The sequence below is a fragment of the Podarcis pityusensis genome (genome assembly GCF_964106645.2).
Source record: "Podarcis pityusensis genome assembly, chromosome: 12".
Classification (NCBI taxonomy): Eukaryota; Metazoa; Chordata; class Lepidosauria; order Squamata; family Lacertidae; genus Podarcis; species Podarcis pityusensis.
Genome location: NC_138037.1, coordinates 10,194,723 through 10,208,429, shown reverse-complemented (window position 1 = coordinate 10,208,429; position 13,707 = coordinate 10,194,723). Strand labels below are relative to the sequence as shown.

The 13,707-nt window shown below is 46.1% G+C and overlaps 2 long non-coding RNA genes across 3 annotated transcripts in view; both read left to right on the top strand.

The window, feature by feature from the left end:
* Positions 1 to 13,707, top strand: part of LOC308459218 — a 96,318-nt gene that overhangs the window by 35,690 nt on the left and 46,921 nt on the right. The window lies entirely within an intron of this gene.
* LOC308459189 lies at positions 4,330 to 6,455 on the top strand. 2 transcript variants are annotated; one of them, XR_013977874.1, is made up of 3 exons: positions 4,330 to 4,657; positions 5,772 to 5,907; positions 6,214 to 6,455. It is a non-coding gene; the product is annotated as an uncharacterized lncRNA (long non-coding RNA). The 2 variants fall into 2 exon arrangements; XR_013977875.1 differs by lacking the exon at positions 6,214 to 6,455 and having other exon boundaries at positions 5,772 to 6,109.

Genomic DNA, 13,707 nt, shown 5'->3' with positions numbered 1-13,707 from the left:
CATTGATTTGCAAAGTCCCTGAAGCAGATGTATAGAGGGAACTCTTGGGAGATCTTTTGTCGGGGAGCTGTGAGATTCTGATCTTGGGTGGCTCAGTTCAACCTAACTCAAATTATTACATTATAAAAGGCAAGAGAATGCAGGCAGTAGGGGGTGGGAGGGGGTGGTGGAGAGAAGCATACACACACACACACACAGAGAGAGAAAGAGAGAGAATGGAAGCAGGGCCCACCCCATCAGATCTGCTTAAAGACTAGCTGCCTTTGGCTCTCAACCGCCACCAGGAAGCAGCCATTCCATAAGGATGTAGCAGAGAGGGGAAAGTGGTCAACATTTTCTAGCATTACACCACTGAGTTGGATTTGTGGTGCTGCAGAGGGGTGGTTTGGTGCTTGTTGGTTCAGCAATTTGGTTTTTTGGGATATTGAGCAATAGGCCCAGCTCACTACAAGGCAGATCTAAAAAAAAGAAAGTAGTATAAGTACTGATAACTGGGAAACACTTATCTGCGAGCACTCCAACTGGCGTCATGGACTTTGAAGAAGCACAATCAGGGCGAAAAGGAGAAGCGAGCTACGAGGAAGGCATGTTTGGCAAACCCTCACCATGATCAACTCCCATCCAGAAACCTATGTCCCCATGGTGGAAGGACGTGTGGATCCAGAATTGGCCTCCACAGTCACTTATGGACTCACTGTTAAGACCATTTTCATGGAAGACAATCTTACTTGGCTACGAGTGATAACCGAAGAAGGAAGCAGAGAGGGAGAGAGATGAGAAGCAGGGCTACTCCGTCAGTTCAGCTGACTTTGGCTGTCCCTCTCCCTCAACTGCTATCTTGTCCTTACGTCAGGCTGCAGCAGAGGGAGAGGTCCAAGATGGGGTCACCCCACTGACTCTGCTGAGAGGCCAGATCCTTTTGGCTGATTGTTTCCCTGAAATGTCTCCATCCCAGCTTTCAGGGTTTCCCTGAGTCATGGGCTAAGTCAGGTGCACACAAAAGTCTTGCAGGACATCCTGGTCCCCCTGTTGGGCACCTTGTGGACGAAGAAGGAGATGCTTAATTTTTTCCCTTGTACTCTGCCTTGAACTCCTTAGAAGGAAAGGTGGGGAATAAATGATGACAATGATGAAACATATTTGTTAATCATCATCATCATAAATAAGAAGTAAGTCTCTTTGTGTAGGGGCTTGCATTTAATAATATTTACACCCTGCCCATCTGGCTGGGTTGCCTCTGCCAAAAAAGGAAGAGAGAAATGCAAAGATGAAATAAGTAAAAAAAGTGCTCCACTTTCACTTTGTGCTTGGAGCATGATGCACCCAGAACAAGCCACATCTCAAGGCAAGCAGCAAAAGTTCATGCAGATCTACCCAGGGTCTCCTTTACTGGGCAGTTGGAGTTACCATGACTTTGTTTAGTAAAGAAACAAGAGTGTTGCAATACCCCCTTTCTCTCTCCCCCGCCCCCCTGCAATGGAGCATTTTCCCAGGATGTTTTGGGCATTGTTGCCATTTTAACACCTGATACGGCTCGTGCTTTATTGCCCTTCCGTTGTCGGAGGGCCAGAGTCGCTGTCTGCTTTGCATTCCCCGATTCTTCGGCGGCTCCCCGGGATACACTTCCCAACTTCTGGCTCACCTTTCAGAAGCGCCTGTAAAGAACAGACAATAATAAACACGCAGCCTCTTACCCCACAGAGCAACCATCTGATATTTAGGAGTTTAAGAGTTCAAAGAGGATTAAATCATCACTGGCAATGAGAGAGAGAGAAAGAGGAGAGGAGAGAAAAAACAACCCACCATGTTCTTGCTTTTCAGAGGTGGAATTGGCAGCAGCTGTTCTAATATTTCATGCGCTGAAAAAGATGGGAGCTTTGATGGGGAGGTGGTGGTGGAATCGCTCAAGAGTTAGCCTCCTGGCCACAAATGGAATGGGCCTTTATTCCTTGGGAGAAAGTAGGTGCAGCAGAAAGTGTGTGTGTGTGTGTGTGTGTGTGTGTGTGTGTGTGTGTGTAAACAATGCTACATACACAAAATTATGGCTGCTCACACACCCTGGGTTTATTCATCTGGAATATTCACCAGTTCCTGATTCTGCGCTGCAACCATTCATGCATGTTTGCTCCCCCCTCCTGATTCTCTGGGATGTAGGGAGACCTGCTTCCTAGGCAATGGTTGGTGGTGCCCATTGGGGCTGGTAGGGCGGAAGGCAGGGAGCCGGGCAGTAGGTGGCGCCATAGCCAATGGCCAGTAGAATTGGTTAATTCTAGATTATCTCTTGAGTTCTACAAGGGCAAAACTGAGCCCAAGGAGAAGGTGACAGCCAGTGCTACCCCTTGGACTGGTTGTAAGTAACAAGGGAAGACTGCGGCTGTCTGAGGGCCCCATTCATCCTAATGGACAAGACTCCACTGTTTCTACTTACCATAGCACAGTCATCACCTGCTAGACATTATGGCCTATAACTCCCACCAGCCCCATCCAACAAAATTAGAGGGCACCTGCTTGGCAAAGGTTGCCATAGTAACCCGGTAGCGAGCACCAAATCATCCCTTCATCGACATACTCTGTGATACACAAGAAAGCTGGGATCAAAACAAGTTTAGGGACCTAACATAGTACAGTTGGGGCACTTTCAAAGGATCCGGGGGTGGGGTGGGAATCTGCAACTAGAGAAATGTTCAGATATTAACCTCATTTCCCTGCAACTCAGAAGGACACACATTGTGTGTGTGTGTGTGTGTGTGTGTGTGTTTACATGTGTATAGCATAAATTAGTACATTTTTATTTTCACAATGCATCTCATTCCCAAAGTACTAAAATATTCAGAATCCCAAAGAAGCCTGAGTTGGCTGGCAAGCTTCAGTGTAAACTACAAACCTAGTACAAAACAAAAACCTAGTACAAAACTGGAAACTTTTTGGGCACTATTAATTCATCGCATCTGTGGGTGCTTCCTTATGGGAGTTTAAAACTTTTTAAAAGGGTGGGTTTTGCTGGAGACAGGTGTTTTTTTTAACGTACTGGATATTCCCCCAAAAGAGAAAACCTGGATTAATCCCTCCATAAATACCCACCTGGAAGCACCATGTAGCTAAATAGTCTGGAAGTTCTCTTCTCTGAGAGCCAGTGTGGTGTAGTGGTTAAGAGCGGTAGTCTCATAATCTGGTGAACCGGGTTCGATTCCCTACTCCTCCACATGCAGCTGCTGGGTGACCTTGGGCTAGTCACACTTCTCTGAAGTCTCTCAGCCTCACTCACCTCACAGAGTGTTTGTTGTGGGGGAGGAAGGGAAAGGAGAATGTTAGCCGCTTTGAGACTCCTTAGGGTAGTGATAAAGCAGGATATCAAATCCAAACTCTTCTTCTAAGTTTCTTCGTCTGTCTCTATTTCTCCTCTATGTCTCCTCTCAAGAGGTGGTCATCTGCCTGCTGACATGACCTAACTGTGGCTTAGAAACCCACATTTGAGGACCACCTGCATTGCAGCAAAGCCCTGCTCCCCCTTGCACAAGGGTTGCATCCAATATTTGTCATAGTGGACCCATCGAAATCAATGGGTCCATGTTAATTTCAATGGGTTTCTATTGTTAACATTGGATATGACTAGGGATGTGTGGCATCTTTTCCAGTTTCACCCGGTATTCATTGCCTGCATCAGTTTCTGTTCTGCTGCAGTTCAGCTTCTGCTGTGGCGAAATTACACAAGTTACATAATTATATTGTTAATGACTATTATTCTTATTAAGTGTACTTCCCACCTGCCCTGCTTCCAAAGGAACCCCATTATCACCTTTTCCTCAGTCTGTACCACTGCCCCAAGGGAGAAAGCAAACTCAGGGTAGCTGAGTGGCTTTGCATTCAGAAGACCTCTGGGTAGGGATGGGAAAAGACTCCTTGGAGAACCGTGGCCGGTCAATGTAGGCAATAATGAACTACATGGATCAATGCTTAGTTTTTCTGCTCCTCCTCCTTGCTCATCTCCTTACTTGCTAGCTTAGAGAGAGCAAGTGAACAGGCATCAATAGCAAGGACGGGCGACAGCTAGGAGGCATCAGGAGTTGATAGTGAGTCCCCTATTGTAGCATGGGCCCCATCAGGCCTTAAAATGATGCCAACCCCTGGCGTGCTTTGTTGTTGTGCGCTAGTAAGGGACTGATTTTCACAGTAAGAATTCCAGAAGCAGAGCCCAGAGTGGGACTGGAGAGCTTTGCAGACTGCTGAGGATCCTAGCAGCGTGCATAAGAATGCTGCCATCTCCCTTCTGCATTCATGTTGCTCCCAAATGAGTAATTGCTGCCCAAGATCTGCACTTTCCCTCCCTCGAGCTTTGCACCCACCCAGAATCTGTGGCAGGAAATACACTGTCTGTTGTTGTCACGGTAGCTCTTGTTTGCCGGAGCGCTGAGAAACCGCCATGGCGATAACGACGACTAATGAGTTTGCAGCCTATCTCCTCTGTGATAGCAGCAGCAGCTGCCGGCAGGTCCCTGTGACATTCTGGAGTTGTTCTGTGAGTCGGCAGAAAAACTAATCCCTGTAACGGAAGAGAAGCATGCCTCTTTGAGGATCAAAATCATGGGGGAATCTCTCTGAGATAAAAGCACACACAGAATGCTGTTCAGTTCTCTGGGATACCCACAATTCTGTACAAGTACGGAATTTAGTATAAGGCACTTCATTTAGCCTCCTGAAAATTTCGCCTTTAGTTTTCCCCGTTCCTTTTATTTTAAAAGAGCACAGCTATGGTCTTGAAATTAAGTTTGGCAGCGTGTGATTTTCAGACACCCAAGGAGAGAGGGGGAAGGTTAAGGGTCAGGGCTTCAGTACTGCCAACATGTTTCACTTACAGCAAAATTTAAGTTGAAAATCTTGCTGTAGGAATTTCAAGGGAAGCAATACAAATGTGGTTGGATCAGTACATTTCCTCAGGTGGGATTCGCTCCTCCATCCTTGTTGTAACTCCCAACTGCGGGAAGCGAAAGAAATTACGCAAAGGAAGCAAAATACGCACAGGTTGCAGAATATATACAGGTTGCAGAATCAAGCTTTTCTTGGTGCTGAACTACAGACGTGCATCTGTTCCATTTATGCATTTATTTGGGAATGCAGGGGATCCACAGTGCCAGCTGAAGGGCCTCCTTACTTTTCCTCACTTCCATTTTAGGTGAGGCTTGGAAAGGTATTTTCCCCCTGGAGAAGCAAAGAGGCCAATAAGAAAAGCCCTAGAGCAAATTGTTGAGGAAATCTTGCATCCCCCGCTCTAGAGCTCCACCTGTGGTGAAGCCGCTCTGAGCTTTCTCTTTCACATCATTGATGGGAAGTTACTCCACTTGTGCAAAGGAATTGTAGTTGAGTGTGGGAACGCCACACCCAGACACACAAATTAGACTTGTGTACATGAATTGGGTCAAAGAAGCAAAAACTTGGTTCATTCAGCAATGAGGAAGGAAAGGAAAGGCAAATTTGAAAGACATTTGGCACAGCCTTTGGGGCCTTCCTTTTTGCTCGGCACTGCTGGTAGGGTGGTCCAAAATTAAAGAATGAACTCCATGGCAGAGTGAGTCCACCTTTAGCCCAGAGCTCTAAGCCACTTTTCTCATTTGGTTGTTGTTTATTAAATTTCTATTACTCAACACTGATGCTCTCATTTGATACATTGGAATGACCCAGTCACACATGGTGGAATGACTTGCTCTCAGAAATCTCCCACTGCATTTCTGTGTTCATAGCTCTTCCAGACACACCTCTTCCTGGTTTTTTTCCAGGTATAATAGAGAAGCTCCTTCCAGAATGCCTCTTCCTGTTCTTCAATAGATAACATGATCCTGGCATGACACTTCCTGGTCTCTTTGTATGCAGTAGAGAAGCTCCTCTAAGTATGCCTTTTTTCGGGTGCAAGACGTAAGCTCCATGCCTCTTCCACGAGAAACGTGCCTTTCATTTTGATGCAGAAAAACAACAACACTGTACTGCAGGTCTGAGAAGTTTGAAAAACCACAGAGTGGGATTCTGTTTCAACTCAGGCATGTTGATTTTAAGTCTCCCGCACGTTCCTCGCCTTGCTGACGGCTTTGTTAATTAAAGCAAGGTTAGCCCGATCCAATTCATGCTTTAAGTGACTGTTTAACAGAGACGGTTTTGCCACAGGGATGTCAGCTGTGGATTTTGTCTAATTAAGGGCCTAATAGACGTGTCACTTTGCCTTAGGTGGGCATTTATAACAAGCAAGTCTTCCCATGGCGGCTGTGAAAACGAGTGCTGGAATCTGTCCCTCTCGACTCTTCTGATTCAGAGGCTCTGTGAAGCGGGCTTGGGAAACAGTTTGCAGATAGGAATCCTCTGCAGTCGTGGAGGCTGCCTGGGCACCGGACCCCAAGGGGTTAATGTTGTGTGGCAAATGATCGCATCTTGTGGGGCTTGATTGCTTTTAATTAAAAAAATTTTTTTAAAGGATTTATGTTGGGATTAAGTGGGATAATTATTGATTGATCTCTGCCTTGTAAATTGAAGAGCATTTGGATTAATCACTTTTTAAGTAGGAAATCGCTCTCTGCTCTTTCGACAAGGGAGCCTGTTCCCAAGCCCTCTTGACCACTTTGCTTTCCCTGAAAGAGAAATCAAATCCTGCCACTCCATCGCTTGCTCTATAGCTTTCTCATTCCTGCAACTCCAGGAATCGATTGCAGGGATCTCTTCCTGGGACAAGTGGTCCCTATCTATCACCGACCTTCCAGCAATCAGCAATGGGTACCTTGAGTTCAGTGTAGCCCTGCTCACAAGCAGAGGCTGTATATTCTGGTCTCTCTCTTCCTGGTAAATCCCCTTCTCCGCATTTTGCCTTATAAGGGAGATATATTGGGGATGCCCGTCAGTTAACTCTGTGCTGGAACTGTCCTTAAAATAGGTATTCCTTCGATTAAAAAAAAAGAATTAGACCTTGTTTTTCATTATAAAACAAACTCAAATCAGATTACAATAAAATATGTGAATGCAAGTTCGGGTTAAAAAGAGAGAGAGAGTTCAAATTACAATTTAAAAACTCAATTCAAATGACTAGAATCACTTCCATGCATTCATAGTGCAAGTCTGTGCACATCAATGCAGAAGCAAGTACCATTGAGTTCAATGGGACTTACTTCCAGGTGAGTAGGAGAGAAAATGCGCTCTCCTAGACGGCCATCTCCCAGGTATCCTGCATTTAAGTTGCAAGGAATTGATAGTGAGTCCAGCCAGATCCATTATGAGATAAAACATCCTGTTAAATAAACGAGGGAGGAGAGGAATAATTGCTTAATGCTTCAAAAGCTACTGCAGGACAGATGTGGCAGGTCTCCCTCGCGAGGGAATCCCACCAACAGGGGCTCGTCATTGAAAAAACACACAGTTGCTAGTCATTAGCTCAGCCTCTCTACTGGAAGCCAGCCATTTGCAAGGACAGTCACTCAAGGCTGGGCCACCTCAGTCTTGGAAGTCCAAGGCTGAGGTTGAAGAGGAGTCTGGAAATGGGTTCCTATGGCCAAAGCTGCGAGGCCTGTAACTTTGAGCACAGCAGACAGAGGTTTACTGTTTGCGGTGGGACTCATTTTTCCTGCACAACTTGATCCTTTGCTGGTTTTCTTGGTTGTCCCTTGGCTTGGTCCCCTGCTCTTCCCCTTAGCTCTTACTGCTGGCTTGAGCCCCTGGTCTTCAACCTATACCACCCTCACAGGCATACTTAGTAGGGAAGAGAGACAGTAAAAATGGTTGTATTCTGACAGGCCATTGGGAATGGAATGGTGTTTTTTTTTAGGAAAGGGCTTTAATAGTTCTGTGCTTTTTTTATTTTTACCATTTTTAGCACGTGCATTTTAGCAGATTTGTTTTCATGTTGTATTTAATTCTGATTGAGTTTAATTGCTTTTTAATTACCGTATTTTTTGCTCTATAAGACTCACTTTTTCCCTCCTAAAAAGTAAGGGGAAATGTGTGTGCGTCTTATGGAGCGAATGCAGGCTGCGCAGCTATCCCAAAAGCCAGAACAGCAAGAGGGATTGCTGCTTTCACTGCGCAGCGATCCCTCTTGCTGTTCTGGCTTCTGAGATTCAGAATATTTTTTTTCTTGTTTTCCTCCTCCAAAAACTAGGTGCGTCTTGTGGTCTGGTGCGCCTTATAGAGTGAAAAATACGGTGTTATCTTTTTGCATTTTGTCTGCATTGTTCTAATTTGCATAGGCTTCCTTGAGTACCAGTCTGGGGAAAAGGCAGGATGGTGATGATAAATAATAATAATAATAAATAATAAATAGTGCTAATACAGTTACTTCCCACTTGATGACTGCCTACCAAGACACCCCCCCCCCTTTCACAAGGCTTCACAGGAAGTTGGATTGTCCCAACTTTAAAGAACATTACCTTGGAGAAGATGATGTAACCCAGGACATAAACTAGTTTGGTTGGAGGGGGAGCCCCAAAAGAAACTGCTGGGTGGTGGGTGGTGCTTAGCAGAATCCTGCAGTTTTCCAGCTTTTGGGACTGGCTGGATCAGTAAATCACTGGCATGCCTTCCAGAGAAGGGTTTGGATTTGATATCCCACTTTATCACTACCCTAAGGAGTCTTAAAGCGGCTAACAATCTTCTTTTCCCTTCCTCCCCCACAACAAACACTCTGTGAGGTGAGTGAGACTGAGAGACTTCAGAGAAAAGTGTGACTAGCCCAAGGTCACCCAGCAACTGCATGTGGAGGAGCGGGGAATCGAACCTGGTTCACCAGATTACAAGTCCACTGCTCTTAACCACACTGAAAGACAGAGAGAAACACAATGACTTGCTCATTGCAAGCATCCTTTTTGCTGGCAACCTCAGGCCAGGAAACAGAGGGCTGTGTCTGACTCAGCAGTATAAGTCATCATTGCGTTGTGTGCACATACACACACACACACACACACACACACACACAGGCCATGCCTCGCAACTTGACTGCCGTTGATCCGTGAAGAGGATGCTGGGGCCATCTCGCATGACTGCAGCTGTCCTTCCCCGCGAAGGCGAGAGGCATCCAAAACATATCTGCATCCCACTTGGCAGGGATTATCAAATGACACCTTGGGCTAAAAGCGATCCCTTGGCAGAGGCAAGAAGTTCAGGGTCCAGTGACCCTTGTCACAGAGCATGGCCCCCTCTGCTCCCCGGCAAAAATCAAATCAAAACCCTTTTGGTTGAGTTGCACGGAGAGAAAGGAAACGCCATTATTATGTTGAAGTCCCAGTGTTTCTCAAACTCTCCAGCTGTTGTTGGGCTACAACTCCCATCATCCCTAGCTAGCAGAACCAGTAGACAGCGATGATGGGAATTGTAGTCCAACGACAGACCCAAGATCGAGAAACACTGTTTAAGCAAACAAACACGACCGACATTTGAAAGGTTGATTCGGATGAGCATTGGCACTGGTTTGTCATTCCAAAGTGACAAGCTGCGGAACTGGGACCCTAGCTCAGTATTGGAGCACCTGCTCTTTGCATCCACAAATTCCCTGGTTCTGTTCTCAGCACCACCCATTAAAAGATCTCAAGTAGCTGGTGATGGCAAGGACCTCCTCTGATCGAGAGCCTGGAGAGCTGCTGCCAGTCAGGGTGGGCATTGTGAGTGCCGTGTTACGGCCAGTATATGGCAGCTTGATAGGTTCAGTAGAAGGCACCCTGGACTACAGCTCCCATCAGCTTAGGCCATGGTTGGCTAAGACCAATGGGAATTGTAGTCCAAAATACGAAGTTGGGGAAGGCTGATTTAAGGGCTGGCAAGCAGCTGCAGAATACATGCACTTAGGCCTTAGGCCTGTGAAGGTACAGTGCACAGTCCGAGCCCCTATGACTGGCAGACATTGTGAAGCTTTTGTTATTGTGACCTCCCTTGCAGAGACATGGTGGGTATCGCCAGTACTGTTTTTCTAGAAAAAGAGGTGCCAGAACTCACCATTAATGGCTCCCTTGTTCTCTTATAATGGCAATGGCACCCACCTGAGAAGTGCCAGAACTGAAAAAAAGCCCTGGGTATCTTTACTAGACTCCTGTTGTTAAACCTCGGGTTGCCCAATGTTGTCGGACTACAGAACCATCATCCCTAGTCAGCTTAACCAATGGTCAGGGATGAGCTGTAGTCCAACAACTTATGGGGACCCAAGGTTGAAGAACAATGCACTGGACCATTTGAATCACATAACCACATTTCTAGGGGTTGGCCATCACTAGAATGAAACATGGCTGTTTTACGCATTCAACACCGAACGCCCCAAGGATGGATCTTTTGGAACATTGGACTTTGAACAGCAGGTCCCCGCCTCCATTGGAAGGGGGAGATACAAACTCGGCAAACCCTTTGATGCTCTGGAGTATTATTATTTTTTATCCTGGTCCATGCAGTCTCATGTTAAAATAGTAATCAAGACCACAGTCTGGTTGAGAGCGATATACACTGAAGCTCAGTTTGGGTCATTGGAACGTAAATCCTAATCGAAACACAGGAAGCTTGTCTTATACTGAGTCAGATCTTTGGTCCATTTGGCACAATATTCCCCACTCTGACAGGCAGAGCTCTCCAGAGTTTTATGCAGGAGTCTCTCCCAACCCTACCAAGTAGGTGCCAGAGATTAAACCTGAGGCCTTCTGCACCAGGGAGTAAATGCTCTCCCAGTGAACTACAGCCCGTCCTGGCCTATCTATCTCTCCAGTGGATTGTGGCCCAAAGCTGGGGGTGTTTGTTTGTCTGTTTCTAAGCACATTTTTTTCCTTTCATGGGCAAAAGCCCTACCTGTCCTCGGCTCCCCACGGGCTCCGCAGCCTGACCGTAAACATTTTCCTCATATTCCTATAAGTAGCTTAACTATATCCAGTCAAACATAAAACCAGACAAAAGGGATTAAAATATTATCCTAAGGCAAGGGGAAAATTGAAGGCATTTACCTGAAATCCATACTGAGCTGGCATCTCCGCTGTGCTGATGGAGCAGTGTCTTTCTCTCCCGCAAAGGGCCTCGCAAGGGTCCTGCGCTCAAGTAGGTTCCACGGGTATTAACCACAAAGAGGACTATTCAGCACTGCGGCACCTGCCATGCAGTGACAACAAGGCCCCTCTCTCCCCACAGGTTTTACTGCACCCACAAGGCAGCACCAGCTTACTTTTTTCTCCCAACGCCAGGGGTTGGGGAACCTGTGACTCCAACTCCCAAAACAGCCCAAGACTTTGTAGCCAATATTCATTTACTGCAGTAGTTGGCGATGGTGGGAGCTGGAGTCCGTAAGATGCATGAAGCATAGCAAGCTCAAAATGTTCCATTTAGAACAATCTCAAACAAGCCAGTGGGTGGTTTCATTTAGCTGAAGAGAGGAGGGATATAATGCGGGGCAGCCCAGTCCGTGTTTTATGTATATTTCAGTTTACCAAGGTCTGGAGCATTCCAGCCCAGATCTCAGTGCAACAGTACTCTGTGCACAAATTAGGGGGACCAAAACCCTTCATTTTAGTTCAAGCACCAAGCACAAGGAAAGCCTACTAGAAATCAATGTCTTTAGCTGCCTCTGGGTCCAGTCGCTAGAGTTATATTTGTAGGACCTGGACCAGAGCTGCTCCAGACCATGGTGAACTGAAGCACACCTAAAACTGGAGTCCCCAACATTACAGAATCCAGCACTGCAGGTGGATGCATGCCTTGCAATGTGTGGTAGAGATTGGAAGAAGAATCTAAGAACTAAAAGACCTGCATAGACAAGGCTCTTGCTTCCTACAGTGACCCACCACATACCTATAAGAAGCTCTCAAGCAGGACATGAGGACACTTGCTTGCTCCCAAGCGACTGGTCTTCAGAAGCAGGCATGCTTTCTCTGATCATGGCTAGTAACCAGGATGGGAGAGAAATCCAGTTCAGTTTGTATTTAAAGAGGGATTTATGGAATCTGCACTTTCCAAAGCAAAGTGCAAACCCAAACGCAGCTATCCTTCAAAATTTGCACCGAACCAAATTTTGCAGTGCAATTCTCCAACCAAATGAGGTTTGCAAATATTAGGGGAAAGTGTACGTAAATATGAATATATTGGTGGAAATAACTTACAAAAGTGTGTCATATTATGGGGAAATGCTGGCAAAAAGTGCACATTAGTCAAAACTGTGCACAAAATGTGTTTATTAGGGGGAAAATTGCACTAAAATGCTGCTAAATTGCCATGGAGGCTTAAAAAACAAGCAAACCCAAAACCAAATTGCTGCAGAGATGTGGAGAACTGAATTTAAGATTGGAAAAACAAGAAACTGAGAACCAAAATTGACAGATCCTTCCATCCCTCCTAGCAGTCATTGCACCACAAATTTGTCTAATTCAGGTTTAAAGACCTCTGAATTAGTGGTCATCGCGGCAATTTGTGGGAGTTAATCCCATAGCTTAGCCACGTGCTGTGTGAAGAAGTCCTTCCTCTTGCCTGTCCTGAATCTTCCGCAGAGAAACGAGTGACTTGCGTTTCCACATTTCACCGCACGTTGACTCATCTCAGAAGAGGACTCACTCTTGGGTCCTATGAATCTCCCAGTGCGTGGGTGAGTAGATGTGCAAGCTCCATTTTTCTCAGCAAGACAACAGGATAATAAAAAAGCAACACCCGAGCTGAGGATTTCCTTGTGAACACACGTACTTCCCTATGAGCAAAGGTTGCAGCATCATTTAGAGAAAAGGCTACATGGTAAAAGTATATAAAATTTGCATGGTAGAGAGAAGGTGGATAGAGAAGAGATGTTCTGCTTCTCTCATAACACTAGTGGACATTAGTGAACCTGAGTGATGGAAGATTCAGAGCAGAGAAAAGAAAAGCATTTCTTCAAACGGTGCCTAGTTAAACTGTGGAACTCACTGCCACAGGGAGCAGTGATGGCTACCAAATTGGATGGCTTCAGAAGAGGATTGGGCTTTCAGTGGCTACCAGCCACAATGGCTGTCTCTGTAATAAAAAACGGCATGTTTCTGAATCCCAGTTGCTGGAAAACTCCGGAGGGGAGAGGGATGTTGCACTCGGGTCTGGCTTACAGGCTTCTCCTAGGCATCTAGTTGGCCACTGTGAGAACAGGATGTGGGACAAGATGGGCCCTCGGCTTGATCCAGCAGTTCATGTCTTCTTACGTTCTTTCTTCTAAACCACATATTTTGTCACACTTCTGCAGCCAGCCAGCAGGTTACACTCACACACTAGTAATTGACTTCTTTGTATACATGTGCCCACCGATGCCATATGATGATGGAAGCATAGCTGATGGCAATAAAAACGGGTCCTTCTCAGTGGTTGCACCAGTTCTGTGGAACACTTTGTCCCATGGAGCATGAGTGGCCCTTTCTCTGGCTGGCTTTCTCCAGTTGTTAAAGACAAGTCTGTTCTTGGAGGCTTTTGCCTAAGCACCCGTTGCAACACTTGTTTTACTTGTGGCCTCTGCCTTTGCTGCATTTTCATGCTGTGCTCTTTATTGGTGCACTGTGTTTGTATCAAGATTTTATAAAGCTGCAAGCTGCCCTGAAATATCCTAGAAAGGTGGGATAGAAACCTGTGTGTATCTGAAAACATGTGCAGGTTTCCACCCGCTAGAGCAGCGGTTCTCAACCTGTGGGTCCCCAGATGATGTTGGACAACAACTCCCATCATCCCTGAGCTCTGGCCTTCTAGCTAGGGGTGATGGGAGTTGTAGTCCAACAA